The sequence below is a fragment of the Melospiza melodia genome, chromosome 3 (genome assembly GCF_035770615.1).
Source record: "Melospiza melodia melodia isolate bMelMel2 chromosome 3, bMelMel2.pri, whole genome shotgun sequence".
Lineage (NCBI taxonomy): Eukaryota > Metazoa > Chordata > Aves > Passeriformes > Passerellidae > Melospiza > Melospiza melodia.
The window spans coordinates 42,346,844-42,369,540 of record NC_086196.1 but is presented as its reverse complement, the minus strand read 5'-3'; positions in this window follow the sequence as shown (position 1 = coordinate 42,369,540).

Sequence of the window (22,697 nt, the reverse complement as noted above, 5' to 3'; positions counted from 1 at the left end):
CCTACGGAGGAGCCGCTCCTCGCCCCGGCTCCCCGCGGCCGCTCCGTCCCGCCCGCAGGTGCGCCCGCCGCGGGCGCTGCCCCCCGCCCCGCGGCGTTACCGGAGCTGGGGAACAAACTTTCCCCGCCGAGCCCCTCCCGGTGCCGCCGCCTGCCCGCAGAGCTGCCCCGCTCCCAGAGCTGCCGGGGCAGCCGCCGACAGCAACTCTCCTGGGCCGCCACTCACCCTCGGGCGCGGCGGCGGGAGGGCCCGCGCTGCCCCGCGGCGCAGCCCGGCTCCTCCTCGCACTCCGTCCCCCGGCAGCGACTCCCGCGGCGCTGCGCTGGCGGACCCACAACTTTCTGCGCGAGGAGCCGCCGCCGCCGCCCGCCCTTCCCCTTCTCCTCCCCCTTGTTCCCCGCCCCTCGCGGCCCGGCCCTGCGGCGGCCCCTCCCTCGGCCCCGGCGCCCCCTTTGTTGGCCGGGCCAGCGCCGCGGGTGCGGGAGGGCCGCCCCGGCCGCGGCCCCTTCGCTGAGCGAGGGGCGGGGAGGGGCCGGGCCGGCGCCGAGGGGAGGGGAGGGAAGGGGTAGAGAAGGGCGGAGCGGGTCCCGGCTGCGCCCCCGCTCCTCCCAGGACCCCGCCCGAGGTGGCGGCGAAGAGTTGTCCCGCTCCCCTCCTCCCTGGGGCCTTGCCGTCCGCACCTGTGCGCGCCCGCCGCTCCTCCTGCTCCTTGCCGTGCCCAGATAAGCGCAGTCGCGCAGCACTTGCGAGGTGAAGCGCCCCGCGGCGTCCCGTGAACACCGAAGTCAGGAAGTGTGGCAAAATTTGAGAAACTCTGAGGAAATTTACAAACAGCCGGAAACAACTAGCCCGCGATCCGCCTGCTTTGGCCAGGTGTCTGTGCCTCCTCTTGCGGGGTCACTTGGCAGTGACAACTCCCGGGTGGTTTTCGGCTGGGCAAGAAAGGAACAGTTATGGATCAATAAAAATGTGCTGATGCTGGGTGTCTGCAATCATTTTTGATGTATGAACAGACATAAATGCTAGTAAAATATTTAGCTGACACTAATTAATTTATTGCCACATTTGCAATCTGGGAATGAATTTACTCCTGTTTGCACAGGTAAGTAATCCGTGCTCCCCTGTACTGTGAGGCTGTGGAACACGTGGCTGTATTTATCTCGATAAGCATTAGTCTGAAGTTTCAGCAGTATCAGAGAAAAACTGTAGCTGAGTAATTCCCCGGTGTTACCTACCAGGCCTCAGGCCATGCAGCCCAAAATGTTTTCTAGGTTAGATGCATTCCCAACACCGAGTACTTCACCACCTAAATAAAAAAGGCCAGCCATCTGCAGGAAAGGAGGTGCAGGATTTATGAGCCAGCAGAAAGGAGGAAGCACAGGCTTGGCAACATACTTATTCTGTATCTCCAGGTGAACAGAAATTGTTAGCAATGTGAAACAAGGAAGATTTGTCTTCACAAGTCTTTCTTCTTACCAGTACACAGCTCATGGGTTTACTAGGCACTACAGATAACAAGAGTAAACAATGACTATGTGCACGTTAGCCTAACCTAACTTTGATATTTACCCTTACTTTACTCTTTCCCCCCCAAGGAAAAAAGAGATACCTCAAAGAAACAAAACCTGGTACCTGTAAATTATTATTATTATCATAATTCTAACTGCATGTAACATTTTTTTTCCTCAGCCTGTGATTGGTGCAGTACATGTGGAATAGGGACTGAGTCTTTTGCTTCTGTATTGCAGGATGGAAGGCCTTGCAGATAGTGTGCTATATTTCTGCATTTCAAAGAAGCCTAAAAACAAAGATGCCTGGTTTGGATCATTCCCTAGCTTCCCTTGGTGATTCAGTGCAAATTAGTTAATTTATCCTTGATCTGCTTAATCCAAACCACTGCATGAAGTCATTAATGGTTCTTACTTATAAAAGGATAATAATAATGTGTTGAAAAATTTGGATAACTGGAATTGTGAATCCGTTGAGAATTGCAGCTCGTGGATGTCAAACACTGTAAAAACATGGACATCAATACCTATCAGTGTCTAACTGTAAGGCAGCAGTATGCTGGATTTATTGGAAAGGTATGGTTTGTGTTTATGCCTATTTATTTACATTACACTGAAAAAACAGGACTGCAAACATAATGTGTGTGGTTAGAGGAGCATCACTTGTTCCTTGCTGCTCTTGACTGGCTTCTCTGCCCCATTCCATGCATTCCCTCTGCCTGCTGGATTTTCAATGCCCGGTAACAAAAAACCACTCAAACACTGGAAACCCCCAATCCAGACCCAGCTGCTTTTCAAACACTTCAAGAAACATAAAAAAAACCCCTGTGTAACCCAGTGCCCACTCAAGAGTCAGCACAGATGGAGATCGTCACTTCCCACCACTGGGAATCTAGCAGCAGTGCAGGGATAGGGATCCCAAAGCACTGCACTGCCTTGCCTAATGCAGGGAAATGCTAAGGGGAAAAAAAACCCTTTCTTTTGTTTGTGGGATGCACTGAAGGCATTACTCCTTTCACAGAGGCTACCCAAGACCGCTATCAGGTAGCAGAAACTTTGATTGCTAAAAGCTGCAGTCAAACTGAGAAGCAGGAGGGCAGAGCTGGTATATCCCATTTCAAATCCCTGTGTCTAAGTCCAAGGTCCCAATTTTTACAATCTTGCTCTGAAAGCACCTACAAATTACTTCTCAAAAAGAGACACATTTCAGTTTAACCAGAAGCATCATCATTATGTTCATTTCAACTGCAAAGTGCAAACAGAAGGGTAATGGAATAATGGGACTGTACACTACCTGAAGGAAGCAGGTTAATTTCTTCCTGGTGTGTTTCAAACATGCCTCTCTCCAGAGCCATCCTCCACCTACTGTTGATCAAAGCCTGGGTTTTCTGAGCTAGTGGTTCAGACTATAGGCTTCTCATGGAATGGCTATAATTTATATATATATATACAATTATTTATACATAATATATAATTTTTATAGGGTCTTTAGGCTCATCTCCATCAGGGGAAAAAATTAAAATACCTTAACATTCTATACATGTATATGCTTTAGGTCTCTCTAATTTTTTATTCCAGTGATTGGCAGAATTAGAAATTGGTGACTGGCCCAATTTTAAAGTCAAACAGCAAAGTCTCCACACAGTTGTGTATCTAAAACCTTCATTCACCTACAAATACCTACTGACAAATAATATCATGTGGATTGTGTGGCACAGCTTACTTTTCTGAATATGCAGAATAAAATAGGAAAATAAAGAACTCCATTAAGCCCTTTAAAAAGATGAAGGGAATACAGAAAAGAAAGGGGGCTAATAAAATGTAAGGCCCCTGAACTTTGACCAAAATAAATAAATACTTTATTCCTTGGTGCATGAAGACAATGCTGTTGTGAGGCTCTGAACTCATCTTACCTTGTCTCCTTCTCTTTTCTTTGTTCTTAGTATTTCTGTTTTTAGAATACACTCATAATCGAGGATTACAATATAACTAGGAATTTTGTGTATCTCATTACCTTGAGATTGACTCTGTAATAATGCATGTGCCCATTCATCAATGTTTTGTCATGATTTCAGAAAACCATTCCACATTCAGCAAGACAGGAGATACCAAATGGATTTCTTTGTAAGTCGAGGATCTTTATTTCCCCTTTCTGCATGGCCCATCATGTTGTCAGTCTCAGTTATCAGATCAGGCAAGCTGTTACTCAGCAGACTTTTTTTCCCTGCAGAACTTGCATCAGAATTCAACTTAACAGCTTCTTGGTGCCTTGGTGCTGACTTTGGTGCACTAACCAGTTAGTACAAGTACCTTAATATTAGAGATAATTTTCATTATCTCTAATCCAAGGAGAAAAATATATAAAAAACCCATTAAATAAACATTCTCTCTCTGTATGTTCCTCTAGTGAGAAAAATGACCAAGTTTTTCTAAAAGCTTTGGTCAGTTTTGTCTTCAACTCTTTTGGCAGTATCTTTGAAAAACTTTAGAACATCAGGATAACATAGTTAGCTGATTTCTCATCCTTTCTTTTTCTGTAATTCTTTTTCTACTAATTCTGTAATCTTTGTGTAATTCTGTAAAATTTAAAATCTTTAGAGTTATCTTTGTTTCAAGCATCTCACGCTAAAATATCCAAAGTCCACACAATTTTTAAAGGTGGGCCATCATTTTCTACCTCTGACTTTTTAGGATGGGATCTGATTTTAATGTTAAATTGTTTATTTTTATTCCAAAGTCAGCTGCCTTTGTGTGCAAGCTCCTTGTGAGCTCTTCCAAGAATATAAACATGGCTTAATAAATTCAGCACTGTTTTGCTACACCGAGTTAACCATGCATCAGGAGCTACAGGTGCAGAGAAGGGCAGCAGGTGCAGCTACTAGGACTGAGGCAGCAGGAATCCTGATAAAGACACCAGCCCAGGGTGCAAGATGGCCTTTGAGCAAAATGCCTGTCACATGTGCCACCACAGGGCCACCTGCTTTAACCTAAAGAGAAGGCAGTGTATTCCCCCTGTATACTTCCATTCCTACAAGTTGGAATCTGTATCTTCAGTAGATTCTTTCCACTCTATTTATATCTTATTAGATTTGATATGCCTATCAATTAGATCAGATTCAAGGGAATATTGTGTGCAAAAAAACATACTAGAAACTTGTACCTTAAGTTTCAGCAATTTTTTATAGCTTCATTACAAAACCCCAGAAAACGGCTCCATATTAATAGAAATGCTTACATCCCTTTAGCTGCAGTGACATTGAGTTACCACAATTTATCATCATTCTGAAGAATATAACCTCTCAAAGTACATTAAATAAGAGCGCATTAATGAACAATTATAATAATCAATTTATCCTCCCAGCATAAGTCTCTTAGCTGCAGCAGAGGATTGAAAAAAGGAAACCATCAACAACAGAGATGCCTGTAGAAGACAGGAATGTTTGACCAACACCGTGAGGCAATCCCCTGCAAGGGCAGGTGTGAGTTCTTGGTCAAAGTCACTCCTAACACAAATGGATGTCTGTTAGTTTATTTCCTTTTTCTGTTTATTTCTCTCACTCATGGCTATTTTCAGTGCTGTTCCATTCCTATTTGAATAGCCTGTGCAATATATTGGCATAGGTTTGTGCAGTGGCTAGACACATAAATACTTAATGCTTATACAATTAGAGAATATGCACACTTTTTCATCAAGTTTATCTAATTTTAGGGATTAGGCAAAGAAACAGAATTCTTGTGTTACCACAACATAGAAACTTGGGTAACTTGCTTCACTTCAGTAACATGTTTTACTCTTTGTAGTAGGGAAAAAAATAGCATCTTCCATCACGAGCACATTATCTATTGAGTGAAGTAACATGATAATTGGACAAACACAACTTGGAAACACTTTAAAAATTAAAGATCTCACCAGTCTGCAAAAATAATCAGTGGAAAGGATGTTTCTTTGTAAGTATTTTTATTTTATGGGTAGGCAGTGGGAGAAGACACAGTTTATTCTTACTAAAATAGTAGCTCCTTAGTACCCCATGAGTGCTCCCCACATGGAATGACTACACACCAAATCTGGGAAAATGAAACAAAACAAGTTTTCACAAATTATCATTATTTTTTACATTTATTACCCTCACTTTAGATCAACTAGGCATGTCACCTTTTCTTTGTTGTTTCCTGTTAAATTATCCATGTGGATGTTTTGTACTTGACCCCTTAAGATGTTCCCTAATTAGGTTTTACATTGAAAATTGCCTAAGTGCTAATAACATATCTCTCTGCTGGAAAACACAACTCATTGAGGTCTTTAGTGAGATAAAGGCACCCCCTGGGACACCAAAGGCACCAGCAGAAACCTGTGCTGGGGATGTCCCATTTCCCCACCCACTAAACACTTTCCATCCAAGTCATCTCCCTCATACCTTAGACTTAACATCCTGTGGCTTTTGCCTCCCTGAATCTCATAAGGACACAGATGGTTACTGGGACTGATACAGATGCCAGGCTTGAAATGCTTCAGCATTGATCCCTCCAGCTGCCAGACCAGAAGATGTGCAGCACTGCTCCCACTGCTCTGAGCAAATTCACGCACATTTGGCTTTCTGACCACAGATGATATGGCCAGAAGGCTTGGCCATATTTTGCCATATTTGCCACTTTGACCATACCCTGAGAGCCTCTAGAAAGCCTCTCTTAACTAACTCTATATGAGCTTGCGAGACTACCACCATCCTCCAATTTCCATAACATGCAGGTGCTGAAAGATTAAACGATTTTTAATTACTACCACTTTTTCCTTCCCCGAAATGACAAGGATTTTGGCTTTTATCTAAGATAAATAAAGTCACTGTGATAACACTAGATCTGAACAGGCCAGATTTAGAGGTGTGTATAGAAATTAATTTAATTCTGAGCAAATGAATAGCCTTTTTAGTCAACAAGATAAATTATGCAAATTAAGTTTTATACCCACCAAAGACTTAAGTTACAAGTTTGTTTTTTGGCACCTGGTGTTCTGTGGCTATGTCTGTAAAACAGGAGCTGCTCTGCAAGCTGTGGCATCTGACAAAGCCCACTTGTAGATCTCCACACTGCCTAGGTAAACCCTCTTTGGTCACCTTGCATTTTCATATTCACTTTACAAGTCAGCCTGAATGAAGTCACTTAGCCCATGATTCAGTCAAAGCTATTTCAGCTAATGGTTTAAATCACCCTGATGAAGTTTCCCAAGTCCCTCTTTGTCTGGACTGCAGTGGAACTGTCCCCAGTGAGGCACAGGACAGCGATCAGCTGCTTCACCGCCCTCCCTTCTCCACATACCACCATCTGGCTGGCCATGTGCTGGAATGTCTATTGTGAAATTTCCCCTACATGAGCAGGAAATCTGGGCTGCTCCATTAGGGCAGCCCTCTCTCTGCTTTGCACGGCCAGGGCCGAGGTTCCTGTCTGAACTTAGTGCTGTGGGCTTCGCAGAGGGAAGAGTACTCCAATTTTTAATATATTTTTTATTCAGTGGGGGGTTTGAAATGATAAGATCCCCAGGAGTGATGGGGAGCCACAACACCCAGCCCACTGGGCAGTGTTGATGGGGGTGAGCTTTGCACCTCAGACAGGCAGGAATGCCAGTGGTGCCCTTGCTGGTACTGCTGGCACACTGGGGCTGTGCCTGCTGCCTGGCTGCCACAGGAACTATGTGCCTAGTTCAAGGAAAAATCTTTGGCTCAAGGCACACAGTTCTTCAGGGAACAAGAAATTTGCCTGTACCTTAAATTATTTTGCAGCTACTTAAATAACTGCTGTGCTAGAAGCTCTGCAGGCAGTAATTATTCTTCCATTTTCTTTTATTAGGCAGCCCTGAACTGAGCCATGAAAATTGCTTTGAAATCACAGCAGACAAAGAGGAAACTTTTGGACGTAATTTATTTTGGGATGTCTCAAACCCAAGCTATCGTCCAAACCAAAAAAGAAGTCCAGCCCTGCCAAGTCCTTAATCATTGAAATGAAGAGACCACAAAACTGAATGAAAAGAGGATTGAAACAATTTTCCTACTCTGAAAAAGCCCCTTTTTTGGAGTTACTGTCAGAAGAAAATAAGGGAGCAACAAAACCTCTTAATACATCACTGATGTATCTAACTGGAGGTTACTTGCAGAGGCCAAACCTTTGAAATGGGAGCAATGCTGCAGTTTGTCCTTGCTGGGAGAGAACTAGTATGTGGACTTTGCATTTCAGAAAATAAAGCCTTACTAGCACTTCAAGGGAAATTTCCAACCATGTGAGAGCAAGAGTCTTCTGAAGAGCATCCACCATACTCGGCCATCTGAACATAATTGTAACATAATATCCAAACTCTTACACTTCCAGCACTAATGGACTCCTCTTAAAAACATTTAGCAGGTACAGGATGACCTGTACCAGGTGCAGGTATTATTTCTAGCACAGAAGTAACAAAGAGCTCACTCTGTCAGGATCAGGTGCCATTGAGTTTGACAGAATATAAACACAGAGTAACAAAGTCTCTCAACCATACAGCTTATATCTGGAACCAGGAACAAAGATGTACTTCAAAGCTCTGTGAATATGATCTGACAAATGGTGTAACTTCTGTTAAAAGGACCGATGTATATTTAAAATACAAATGTATCTACGTTCTGGCAAATTCAGAGTTTAAAGCTAGTCTGAAATATGATGCCACAAACATGAAAAAAAAAAGACAACAGCAAACAAAATTGTATGATGGGAAAGCTAGCTGGGAATGACACTTCATTTTAGCAAATCCTGTGATACATTTGTTATGAAATACAAAATCATCTGTACTATCCCTCAAGTGGCAATCACCATCTAGCAATATTGTGTCAGCATCAAGCTGCAAAAAGTCCTGATGGGGATGCAAAGAAGCAGAGTGCAGTACATGCAGTACAAAACTGGTTTTAGCAAGTTTATTTCATCTTGGGATGCAAATGTTCAGAGCACAGTTTTGCTCAAGTTACTAAATACAAGAGCACAGTTCCTGGCAAAAAGCCCTGCAGGCTCACTCCTCATCCCCTCCCTTCACTGCTCTTTGCTTAAAGCGTTTGTGTGTACTTAACTCCCCAAGACATGTTCCTTAGTGTCTCAGGGTGGGATTCAATGAGCACACAGACATCCCTTTTGAGCCTGGCACCCTGCAGTCCCAGGCACCCCTGTGTCCTGCACCTCAGAGCGTTTCTGCCCTCTCTATGCATCCAGTCCAACCTCCCAACCTGCCCTCAGCCAAGTGCGTGGTAGAGGCCAGGAGAAACACTTTTACTCCTATTTCATCTGTTACATTTACTAACTTATTCTTAAACAATCTTTGAAGCCTTTTTTTGTTTTGTTTTTTTAAGTGTATGCTCCCTGTCATGTGCATGGCACTAAAGCCCACTTAGCACTATTCAGTAGCATTTATTTCCTCAGGAACCATGAAAGTTTACTTTTCCACAGAAAGAGCTTTGCTATTCTGAGCATGGAACAAGGTGCAGGACTGCTCCACTGCTCCTGAAGGTCCCACTCCCAAAAGAAGAGTAAAGCAAAACCCTGGATGCTTCCCAGTGTAGTGCTGAGCCCAAAGAGCTCAGAGAAGAGCCAAAAAGGATCTTTTCCAAGAAGGAACAGCAAAGCCTCAATTAGATGTTCTTAATACAACAGAAGGAACTCTTAAAATGTTGTAAGAGTATTACAGCAGGCTCTGAGAGGGATGTACAAGATGCCTGCAGCCCACCACACTGACCAATGTGGAGCTGGATGTGCTGCAAGTGAGACTGCCTGGCCTCCAGGAGTGTTTTTGTGGCAAGACCTGCAGGGAGCAGGAACAGCTTTGAGATGTCCAGCTGGTACAGCAGAAAACCAGGTGAGTTCTGAGCACACAAACACCTCTCCACATCCTGGCATATTGCTGTTTCCCTGTGCTCTGCTACATAGCTCCATTTGTTATTTCTCACCAGGAAAAAGCTTTGGGCCATTTCAGTCCTATGTTTCAGCAATGCCCAGACCTGAGCTGCCAAAGAATGTGACTCCTCCATCCTACAGTTACACCACAAGTCATGAATAATAATAACACCCAGGACATGGGTCTCTGTTACAGCTGCAGCTCAGGGAGCCTTTTTGTCCTCTTTTTTCTTTATATCTCCTTGAACATGAATCCTAACTACAGCAGGTCAAAAATACAAACCAAACATTTAAAAATCACAATTGTTAACTTAGATGCCATTAAAATATACTGCCCACCTCAAACAATGGGCGATTCATTTGTGAAAGCTGATGATTTATTTATAAAGATGCAAAGTGCAAAGCTGCACCAAGATCTCAGGGCAAGAGAGTGAACTAAGCAGTGTGTTATGAAGCCTTTCCCTGACACCTGCAGAAGCTAAAGCATTCAGGAGAGGGAGAAACACAACAGGGAGAACATCCTGAGCCTTAGAACAAAAGCAGGTAAGGGTTTCCTTGGAATCCTCCATTTCTGTCAGAAATAAATACTTGAATAGCAATTTTTAAAATGGTGACTGGCCTCACTTACATTATTATCAAATTCCACACATCTTCCAAAGGGCTTTCCTCTCTTTCCCTGCTCCACATCCTTTCTCCTCAAAAGTCAAAGCTTAGATTTTTTCAGAATAGTAACCAATAAACAAAGGAACACTAGCAACAGGAAAGAAATGTTACCAAATTTAAATATGAAAAATGAAGAAAAACGAAACCTTTTCAACAATGCCTAAGGAAGTCTACAAGTCCTAGGACTGGTCAGAAATTCTGTTAATCCAAGGATTGATTTTCAACTTTAGGATACACTTTCAAATTCGGCCAAATCTGTAATGAAGCATTAATGCAATATTAATTTCTGGTTGTTGTCCCCTGTACACATTCAGATTAACAATTCCAGCATGAAATTTACAACTAAACAATACAGCTTTATTTGTCGAGTATTTCCATGGGTTGTGAAGTAATTCAGATGCATATGCATTCTCCTCACAGGGCACCCTATCCAAACAGGAAGCATGGCCAGTTTGGTTGCTGAGCTATGACATTTTCATGAGCTTCACCTGCTGCAAAGAGAAAGGAACAAGCAGAGAAAGCAGTGCAGATCCCTGACTCACCATCCCCCATCCTGACAGCAGCAGAAGCACCCCAGCATCCCTCACAGACAACAGGCACATGGGGATGGCACCAGCCCATGCCTTGATCTTCCTAGGTTTGGCCCCAGCCCATCACTACAGTCTTTACCAGAGCTAAGCCTCTACTTTTTCTTCCTTAGCAGGAATTTTCCATCAATGGTTTCAGCTGGAAACTATCCACCTTCCTGCACCAGGAGAGGCAGAAAGGGAGAGCAAGCCCCAAACACTACAGAAGGTTTTACATTTGCCAGGTGCCCCAGTAAGTTTGCCAGTGTCCCCTGGCTGCAGGGATGGGGTCTCAGATGCACCAGCAGAGCCAGCCACTCCCATCAGAGAGCCAAACCAGCAGGAGGAGTTGTTCCTGTCAGCATCCATAGCTCTGCTGCCCAAGAATTTTCCAGCCCTCGCAGAATGGAACAAAGAGGCTTTTGACAGAGATCCAGATTGCCTCCAGAGCCTGTCCCTTCTTTATTTACAGGAAGGCTCTTAGGTTTAGTCTGGGAAGGTCTGCAGATTTCCAGGGGCCTCTAGGGGAAGAATTCTGTCAAAGAATGTATCTTGCAATGCATGCACAAAAGGGTCTGCTTTCTGATTCATTTAATCTTCCCTGGAAATTAACTTCACAGCCCCAGCTCCATTGACTGTGCAGGATTTATCTTCAGATTATATTTCCCTTTCACACCTTTATGACTTACTTTTTTGCTAAACAGCTCAATTACTTTGGATTTGTAGAGCCAAAGACAGGACAGCTTGCAGGGCCAAGTGGGTACCTAACTGGGAAGTTCTGTGATAAGGCTGGGCCAGAGGGCAGACTTCCCCTTCTGACTTCCATGTTTTTACCAGGTCTGCATCTCCAGCACTGCTGTTCAGCTGACACCAAAACAGAGGCTGCTTCAGCTCTGAGGGGAGCAGTAGGAGAGTGATGCCAAGGCAGAGAAAGTAAACACACATTGTCCCTTCTGGCCACCACTATTCATATCTACTTCAGCACAAACTGCACCACAGAAGTGTGATGAGAATGAGGGCCCAAAGCAGATGCGTATGTGGATCCAGGTAACACTGGTGGTGACCTCAAACTGCTCATCTGAGCATACTGTTTTCAGACACAGGAAAAGGCTTTAGTAACATACACATTGGTATTTAAACCTATTTAGCCACCCAAGAAGGTATTACATATAGGACTGATGAGATACATGTTAAGTTCCTGAGGCAGAAAAATTCCACCTGAAGCTTCAGATATCAACTCAGATCTGTCAAACTCCCAGATGGCCCAGGACTAGGCAAAGTTGCCTTGCAAACAGGGGGAAAGGCCATTGCCTCCATCCATCTGGTTGCTGCTGTGTATCAAGGGAGAGAAAAAGCAATATTATCAGCTGAAAACAAGCTCATATTTATCTTAGCTATCATGTACTGGTTTCCCTCAAATTACACAAAGAAGGCAGATATCTATTATTCCTGTCATCTGGCACAGGCCTTCTGCTTATGTACATGTAGACAATGGGCCCAGCCACTAAAGGTAGTGTTATCAGACCCTACTTTTATAGATTTTCTGTAGAAAAATACCTGCAGTCAGACTCCCCAAGAGGTGGAGATATGAAATAAGTAAGATAGCACTGAATTCATGTCACCCATCTTCACCAACAACATCAGGCACATATGTAAGGACAGGACTGTATTCAAGCTAAAACAATAATGGAGTATTGGAGGCATGGAGCATAGCAAGGTATTTTTAATTGGGATGGTCTCATGATAGAAAAGGAGCAAGATTTGAAATAGATTTTGTCGGGTCACCTGATACACATAGTAGACAAGTTTTCATGCACAAAATAATCAGGAAGCAGTTACTTTAACGACAGAAGAGCATCTGGCACAAAATGCTAGCAGCAGCAGTATGGAAATGAGGTAAAAAAGCATCATGGAAGAAGATTCTCATCAAATAAAAAAATCCTGCATTAGCAGGATGGGATAATTTGGGATACTTTGGAATTTTATGATCCATGCACATGCGTGATGAAACTGATACTTTTTTAAAACAGTCCTGCTATCATGCTAGGATGAATTCCTGGGATGGTTTCTTGCAAAAAAAAAAAAAAAAAAAAAAAACAAAATACAGTGCAGCCAGAAAGAACTGCAGCACTAAGATTCCATTTTAGCGAAATTGCCATTAACGTTTTTCACCTCATGTCAGCCAATGTTTTCCTCCACTTAGAAAAAGGTAGCCTTTCATACCCTGTATTTAATTCAATTTCACCAACAGAATTCTATACCAGCTGCTCAGAGCCAATCAGTGATGCCCTTTCTTTTGTACAACAGACTGAAACACCTGTCTCTTTTATAATTACATGATTTTATTTTTGTTAGCAGTAAAATAAAGACAGTTAAATACTAACTTGGTTAAAAGAAATATCTTCACATATGAGGGACAGTAATAAATAGTTCCATTGCTTATCTCATTCGTGGATTAAAAGTCACCCTGATGCTGAGGTTAGTTTGGGTGGGACAGCATTACAAGTGTTTGAGCCATAGGAACAGCATTCTTCATACAATCACTGTGTTTTAGCTAACACAGTGGTTGGCCTCCCAGAGGAGTCTATCAAGTAGCATCACTGTATGTTAAAGTAACTTCAGCTTTAAAGCCCCCAAAGCTATAATCATTGATGGGACTACCTGAAGAAATGAAGTGCTCAGGAAACAGTTGTTCCAATGATAACATCTTCACAGCAGCAGTCATCAAATGTTCATATGAGTACTAAAAATAAGTGCACAAGGTTTTACAACAAGTAGAAAACAAAACCAAAGGTATGTTGATGAATGCAAACTACCACCATGCAAGGTTAAGTTACATTCTGACTATCGTTTCCATTGAGATACCTGGGTTTTCCAGTATTCCTCCCTACTTATCTTTAGAGACTGAGCATGCATGGAATGCAAAATGTTTTTATCTAGAAGCACCAAATCCCTTAAAATACCAGACCTTTGTCCTCTCTGACCTGAAACACCAGTACGAGAGCTTAAGAACAGCTAAACTAGCAGTCACTAGCCATGGCACACATGCATTAAGCAAAGTAGAAATGTACTGCATTTCTGAACGACTCAAAAAATAAAGCAAGGGTCAGACTTGGTTTGAGACCAGAATCATACAGAATCAACTTTTTCACAAAAGATGGCAAAATAAATTCCTATTTTAAAAAATGCTAGAAAGATGTGTTTATAGAACCTTTATCAGTTAGCAACCATGAGGTTAAACACAGTGCTGTCTCTATTTAAAATGTCACTTATGGATATTATTTAGTCTAACCCTTTAGATTTTTTTTTTTTTTTTGAGAAAATTTCTCAGCAATACAGTATTTAGCTAAGTTGTATAAGCAAAAAACCACGTGACCTTGGCAGTTTTATCACATACACATAGGTATTGCCCGTGACTATTAGCCACATGAGGACTGGACACATGGAAGAGTCACATGCCACACCACCACCCCTCCTGCAAGCACTTCTTCTGTGATTCCCAGTGCCACCTGACTCAGATTGCAAGGAAGGTAAACCTCCTCCATCGCTCTCTCCTTGGCAAGGCATTTCAGGATCATGGCCAGGGCTGTGCTGAAGAAACTGAAGGCATGGGGCATCATTTGGGCAGGACCAAGAGAACCACTCTTTCTCCATCTGAGGGCAGAGAGGAGGGGTCTGGTAGCTGGCAATATTTAGGCTGCTGGTCATCTACCAGAAGCTACCAACACTCAGTGAGTGAGATAATATTCAGTATGATAAAAGGAAGGCTACATGCCAGGAACAGACATTCCTCTGGGAAAACAGCAGATTTGAAAATGTGGGAAAGTCATACTTAAGTGCAAACTGATAGGGTTCTGAGTCTGGGTGAACAAGAAAACAACAAACATCCTCAAGTCACAAGAGAAAACAGACAACCTCCCATAAATAGTTCCACTTTTAGGGCTGCTCTCTGGCTCTGTGTAAGGCGGGACATGCCTGAAGCTCTGCATGATTCCCAGACTTTGTGTCAGCAGTTTTCATATACAGGCAGCCTTCAAACCCCCTGACACCCTAAATCACAGGTGATTACCATCTCACACTCTGCTCCTTCCTCTCATGAAGTAACTAAGAAACAAACAGCTCAGTGAGGCTGGAAGCTAGACACTGCTTTCTGCTCATGACCAGACTCCTCTCTGGTTTTGCCTGTCCATTCCCTCCAACCCTGTTTTTGGGACTGTCCAAATTGATCATGAAACTGCTGGACTCTCAGAAGCTCCTTTAAATTCCTGTCTATTTGCTTCCTACACCTGAGGGCTTCCACCAGGCAGGGCAAAAAAAAAAGAGAGAGCATCAACATGACAAAAATGAAGCAAGCCGTGCCATGAAAACACTATTTAAATGGGTGAATTGTCCTACCAGCCTTGGTGAGCACAGGATCATACAAAGAAATGAAGAACAAATACAAAGCTTGCTAGGGTTTTAATTGTAACTCTCCCACCATCCTGCCTCAAAGATTCTTCCTTGACATGGTAGCTAAACCATGACATTTATCTCCTGAGGCAAATCCCTGACAGAATTACACTTCTGCAACCTAACAGATCAAGGGGAAAATTCAGTAATTGAATCATAGAGATCTACCTCCTAAAGCACTCAGTCACATCACCCAGAGGTCCAGACCTGTCCCCCCATGCTCAGTTCTGCTCTCTCCTTAGCGCTGCCCTGCTCCTTATATAGCAATTGGCTGCACCTGTGAAGAAGACAGGTGTGGTGGCTTCCATGCTGTCCAAATGTCCATGTGCCCTCTGGAATAATTTACTCCTTTCCTGCTGTGAGATAGGATTAGGAGGAAGGCAAAGCAGGCTCAAAACTTTAAAAGCATGTAAAGAAAAGTTTATTAACAGTAACTAAAATAAAGAATAACAAGAATCAGAATAAAACCTTTAGAACACTTCTCTTCCCCCTACAAATTGCTGACCACTTGATTCTTTCCTAAAGCTGTCTCTGTACCTATAGACTAAAATGGGTGTTTACTACAAGTTATGCACAAGCCTTTGAAACTAAAAGTAAATGAAAGGGAAGAGAAGGATTCCCTCTCAGAAGTGGTGAACCAAGATTCATTTTCCCACTCAGAGCCTGACTTTCCCCACCCTTAAATAGCCTGCACCAATGCCCACTTAGCCCTGGGAGGGCATTGCCCCCACCCTGTACCCACGGAATTAAACTCCCTGCTGCAGTTCGTAGGTGTACACAGCGGGGTACAAGAACAAGTGGAAAGTGCTGTGATGTCACTTAGACAGACCCAGTCCAAGAAGAAATCATCCAGTTCAACCTTGTTAATGCAAACTGTGCCTTTATTTTCCAAACAGCCATGAGTTAATTAATCACTTACATAAAGTTATGACACCAGGCTAGTTTTTGCAGCTCTAATATTCCCCAAAGAATAGTCTGTGGTTTAAATTACTTGATGGTTTAAATTACTTGATGGCATGGGAGAAGGGCTTTTCAAAGAATTTACAACCCACATCTCTTCTTCTGCTAATTGCTCATGCATAAATTCATTTTATCCATATAGATTTATGTCCTTTTCCATCACGTAATATTAGGATGGCTCTTACAACTTTCCTGTAAGATAGGAAAAATGTTGTAGTCCTGCCCTTACACTAGAAGCCTCACCGTACCCCATACTCTTTACTACCCTTAATGGAATTTTTGCCTGAATGGCTTGTATTTTCAATTTCATTTTGTGCTGGTTTAAAGATCAATAGAGGAACATGATGCCAAGGCACAGTAATTTAAAGTATATAACTATTGTGCAGATGCTACAACTTTAATTATACAAGCAGGCTTCCCTGCCTGTCCAAACAAAAAGTGATAAACAATCTGCTTACACAGTGGCAGCAACAGGATCAAGATCCATGAATTTATGTCCATAAACATTGGCTGCAGCAGCAGAACTAATTGGGTATATCCTCAGAACTGCATCCCATATAGCTACCTTGCTGAGAGAAAGCTACCTTGTTAAGAATTAACTAAGTTATACTGTCTTAGATGGATTTTTACATGGATAAAACCCAAGTCTTCAAGTAGTTTTCTCTGTCTCCTTTTTTCTTTTTCTGGCTGAACATACCTAATGCCCTAAAAATACGATTTTTAAAAATGGTTTTTTTATAGATCAGTTTTTACAATTGCCCAAGTAATGAGCTGTGGATCAGAGGGGGTCACTGTAAATACAGATGTGGTCTGGGATGATGATTCAAAAAGACAGCAGCTCAGGTACTAGTTAGCAGATAAACCGCAGTTGGCAGCTTCTGGGGCAGTTCCAACATCTCCCTCCAGAGATACCATCTCTGAGGTTTAGCCTGCAAAGGATGTGGAAGTGCTTTAATTATGCCAGAATGTATTTACTGCCTGGGAAGCAGTCATGCCAAGTCTGTTAAAGACAAACAGTACATAAAAGGAAACAAAGTACAATGCAAATAACGCATCCCAGTTGGACAGTTAAGACTACCTTGGTATAATATTTTTTGTTAAAAATATAAAACACTCTGAGACGGTTAACATTGCAGTCCAGGCCCATTCCTGGCTATGGAGGAAAGTTTGCTGGGAACTTCCAGATGAAGAAGAGGCATGACCTTTAAAGCACTGGCTATAAAGGACCCCCAGGGGCTCCATTTGGGGGCTGTGGGTACCACCATGCTCTTGGAGATCTCCTGACAAATTCTTTGCAGAGCTCAGTCTAAAACAGGAGCACTCAAACTCTACCTAAACACCTCTTGGAGACAACTTGACAAGGAAAGCAACAGAAATAGGCATAGAAAAAGAATCTGTAACCACAACTTCTGGTTTTACAGCATTTTAATGACAGTTCCCAATCCCACCCCATTCTTATCTCATATACTCATGTACTTCATAACATGCTCAAGTTTGTCAATATTTCAGCTGGACACAGTCAAGCTACCTCCTTTGTCATACAGGTCCTCTTTCTTGTGTTGATGGCTGACCTCCCTCCCTGACAACAACTTCATACAGAGCAGAAACCTTATCTCATCCATGATGTCTCTCTGTAGTGCCCATTGGAAGGGATTAACTACTTCCTCTCTTAAAGAAATCTAATTACGCATTCATACCATACAATTGTTGTTCTACTTGGTAATTCTTTTTTGTAGAAATATATTTTGTTCAGAGACATTGAGCATGCAGAGATATCACAAACACAGGATCCAGTTGCTTTCAGTATTCCTTCTTTACTGATGTGTCAAATAGCTTCTGGGGCAGGTCACCCAAATGAATGCAGCCCAACAGGTTGGGCATGTCTCAGTCTGTTTTCAGTCACAGAACACTATAGGGCTTGTTAAGTGGCACAGATACAGCCTGCACTATCATAATGCCATCAAAATAGGGACTGGGGAAACAATGGCTATAAACCTTGCTACATAAACATTAAACCTACATTTAGCAAAAAAAAAGTTATTCTCACAGCAAAGAATACTGCAAACAAATAAAAAAATCCAACATATTATGATAAAAGATTGAAATCACAATAACTAAATACATAAATTATTTCTATTTTGGATCTAGCAACTAAAGGATTTGGCAAGCCTTACTTAAATTGGATTTCTAAATTATATTGATGCTTCCTAGTCCTTATTCAGAGACAGCCTCTGGATCTTGGATGAGCAGTCATTAGCCACAGTACTGGATGAAGGTGAGTGCTATCACTTGCATTACCTCCCCTCAATAGATGGATGTCCTTGGTTTGCACTACAGCTACCAGAACATTCTGAAGGAAAATTCAGATTAATTTACAGTAGTCTAACCTGCAGAGAACTCTTGTTTTTAAGACACTAAGGAAAAACATTTTTTATTACCGTGAGGGTGTTCAAACACTGGCATGGGTAGTTCAGAGAGGCTGTGATGTCTTTATCCTCAAAGATATGCAAAACCTGCCTCAAGTTGACCTTCCTCTGAGCTAGGGGGTGGACTAGATAACCCTCACAGGGGCCTTCTGGCCTTTGCCATTCTGTGATGAATAAAAAGAGTGGATCTATATTGCCTATGTCAGGGAGATCAAAACATGTAAAAAATTGTCTCCAATTCCTCATTTCTTCACAGAGAATTTCTTATGAGATAATATCAGAGATTAATTTTAGATCCAAGTACCATGAAATTAATTGGGCTTTTTGTTACATATTACTTGGCAATCAAAGACGTTGGGACACAAGAGGGAAGCAGTAGGAATGTGCAGTACAGCCAGGGCAGAGGAAAGGCAGGATCTATGCTTCTTTTAGCAGCAGCTAACTGCTAGACCAGCTGGATCTGTTCCTTGGTATGCACACAAAAAGCAAAAGGTGGGAGTGTGACAGAAAATAATTACAGATATGTAAAGACAAGTGAAACTAAAATACATATGCTCATCAATCATCAAACTTGGATTAGTTGCAAAACAGTGCTCATTAATGCAGTCCATACTTCCCAAAAGGGATTCCACTCTCACATGAAAAAAGTTTGCAACACATGATGAAATAGCAAGAGACGGGTGTCACAAATCCGTCAAGTCACATGGTCAGTGAGTGATCTCTTGCCAAGAATTGCATGAACCACTTCAGCAAGCAGCTAGAAAAGAGGCAGATGAGGTCTGAAGGAAAGATCTTGCAGCACTTCCAAACCAGAAAGAAGGTCACAGTTGAGCAGATGGTGAAAGAGGAGCAATCCAGGAAAATTAAGGAATCTGGAAAGTGCATTCTTCTCTCAAAATATTTAAGGGAAGGAAGGCATTTTTTAATTGCATATTTAAGAGGACCATCTTCGGAAGAGTTTGCACATTTGCTATGGTCTTCAGACAAAAGCTCTTCCCTGGCAGCAAGAAAGAATCTATTCATTTAAGTAAGTTTAACACAGCCAAAAATATACCAGACAATGAATGCTAGCATGCTTTCAGCCTAGTGCTCTAAGATCCCAGAAATCCTAGCTTCAATATTCTGCATTATGCTGCCTTCATTTTGGGACACTCAGGGCCCCTCATTAAGTAGGTGCTCTGCCAAACCTTGCTGCTGTAGTGCAAATCATGACTTGTGTGCTCTGTCTTCCTTAAAGAGGCTGCTGCCACCACAGCAAAGCCAGCACAGGGAAAATGTTCCCAGACTGGAGGTGTTCTAGTCTAGCAGAGGCCAGTCTTTTGACACTTCCAGCAACATACTTTGGTAAATAATGCTGTGCTGGTGTAAAGTGTTACCATGTGGATGTATTCCTCCTGATGAGAGAATCTGGCAAACGGGAATGCATGCCCACACCTCTTTACCCCAGGGCAAAGCTATTGCCCTTTGCTCTGCCAATGTGGTGGCTTTGAGCTGAAATGCCAGACAACCTGAGCAGCTGAGTGGGTTCCTGGTCACTTTTCATCATCAACCTCATGCTGGGGGTGATGATGCTCTAAGTGACCATGGCAAAACTTGCAGGGCTCGTCTGTCAGTCTTAAGAGTGAACCTACCTCCACCTGCACTGTAAATAAATTGAAGGGCTTTGCACACCAGTTAATGAGATGTAGACCCTCGTTCCCTTCCATCAATGTTCTACCACAGCACAATTCCCCAGAGCTTGCTGCTTGGACTGAACTAACCAAGCAGAAAATCTCTTCATTTTCCTTATCGAAAGACAGAAAAATAGTTAAGCAATAAAATGTTACAAGGATCTGTTTGGGAGCGTGTGTTGTAATGCCCTGGAGAAAGAGGCAGGATTAGCTAACATTGCTAATGACACTTAGTGGCTGTGGCTATCAAGTCCAACAGAAATTATTCTAAGAACCTACAGGTAAGATCCAAGGCAGTCTGCAGATGAAGAGCCCAGCGGCTATTGAAAATGAACCTGTATAAACACATGTATAAACAGAGACACAACTGTCTGCATTGAATAGTGGTAAATTTGAACAAGTGCCCTAAGAATGACAGGAATCCAGAAAAGAGTCTACCCCTCTTATTTATCACAAAGGTCACAAAATCAGAACAGTTCAAAAATTAACAAGTACTTTACATGCAGTTACTCCTGCTAATGTAAGAGACTAGTCCTACTTTACAGACTTTAAATGAATTCTGCAACATGAGTAAGAGGGTTTATTGATCATCCTACATACAAGATCGTGCAATAGATCAAGAACACTTCTTTTTACGCCTTTTATTTCAACATGATATTGTGGTCATTGAGAGAAGAATGTTTTAACTAAAGTAAAAAATTACATGCTTCCATCACATCCTAAAATGCAAAAACAAAAACGCAAGTTGCTGAAAGATTTTTAAAAAGATTTAACTATTTTGAAATACCACCTAATTATGTCACCAATAGGTTGCCTTCTTATTGAATTTGAGTCCCTTTTGTTTTGAAGTGAGACAGAAATTTGGGTTATGCTATTTTCCTGTAAGACTCCCACCTTGTTCAGCACACATGAAGTGCTTGCTGGCTAAGGAGTTGTTCAATGCTTTGTAAAGTCTTCACAGCTCCAACTACCTCTGTAGCTTGTTTCTTTCATGTTATTTTTTGAATTCACTGATAGTCCACTCATGGGCTTGTCTAACATGACCAGATTATATAAGTGTCCATCTGAATTCTTTGCAAACAAGAATAAATTTACTTCACAGCAGCCCATTTGGCAAACAGTGTATTTTTATTACTTCCACTTTATACAATGGGAAATTGAGGTATGGAAAGATTCATATCAAGTATCTCCAATAAATTTGACTACTCAGAGTCATATAATTTTCTTTTTTCTCAGAGACTGCTTAAAATATAGGTGCTACATTGATTTTACCTGGTTTTGCAAAAGCTCTGCATTCCTGCAAATCAGATTGAGGTTCTCAAGACAGAGACCTCAAAATAGGGAACATGAAAATGCATGATTGCTTTTGAAAAATCTATTTTAAATGACTGGCTTCTCATCAGACAGGAAATATGCAGAGGCATGAAAAACACCCCTGGTTCATCAGGGTGGCATTCAACTGTCTGCATATGAATCTCCTTTTTTATTCCAGTTTCTAGCATTAGTCATTATGCTTTTTCCACTTTCTTCAATAAACAAGGCAAGGTTCCTTCAGATAATGACACCTTTAGAAAAACAACTCATCCACAGAAAGGAGTCCAATGGAAAGCAATATAGTTTAAACTAAAGGCCAGAATATAAAAAGTGAATGTAAGAATGTCAAATTGCAAGGGCAACCACCAGAAATTCATGAGGGTTTAACAAGGAAGCAAAGAAAGGAATCTGCTCAATAAAATAAAAATCTTAAAATAATGCTCAGCTCCAGGGCTGAAATACAATACCCTGTCACTTCACCTGAAATAGAAACCAATAAACCCAGCCCAGAAGCTTATACTTTCCTTTATGGAGAAGTGTGGGAAGGGATTAGGATATACTAGTTGCAAGTAGATTCTGTGGGTATTTCTTGAGACCCAGAACAGTTAAAAAAAAAAATCTTCTGTTCCATTCCAGATCAGCACAAGCTCTAACAAGCTGTTTCAAGAAGCAGGGAACACAGGCTCACCAGAGGACTAAGGGAAGTTCTCTGCAAAACAAGTCTTTTCAGGAAAGAGAAAGGCTGCACCTGAAACAAGAACATTTCTAACCAAGAAGTTCAGTTTTCTCTATTGCTTTATCATTAAAACTGTCTTTTTTTTTTCTGTTAAGCAATTACTCTTCTTGAAAAAAATGTGATTATTTTTACTTTCTTCTTTCTCAGTGCAGAATAGCCACTACTAATTCATCCTTGGGTGGAGCCAGGTTTTCATCAAAATCATCCTTGGCTGGAGCAAAGTTTTCATCAAAATCATCACTGCATCCACAAAATCTACACGAGCACTTATTATATGTTCAAAAGTGCTTGTAAATAAGCACATAAGCAGGATTACAAAATTTGTATGCAAAGATGTGGGTTTCCAAGGGCAGCATTTTACCATGACAACATTACAGGTCAAATGTGCCTTCAAACATGCACACATTTTCACTAATTTGTACCTTAATGAAGAATAGAAATGAGTGTTTACTTCAGAAAACATCTGAACCTGGCAGTACCACTTCTTAATGAACAGCTCTAGAAAC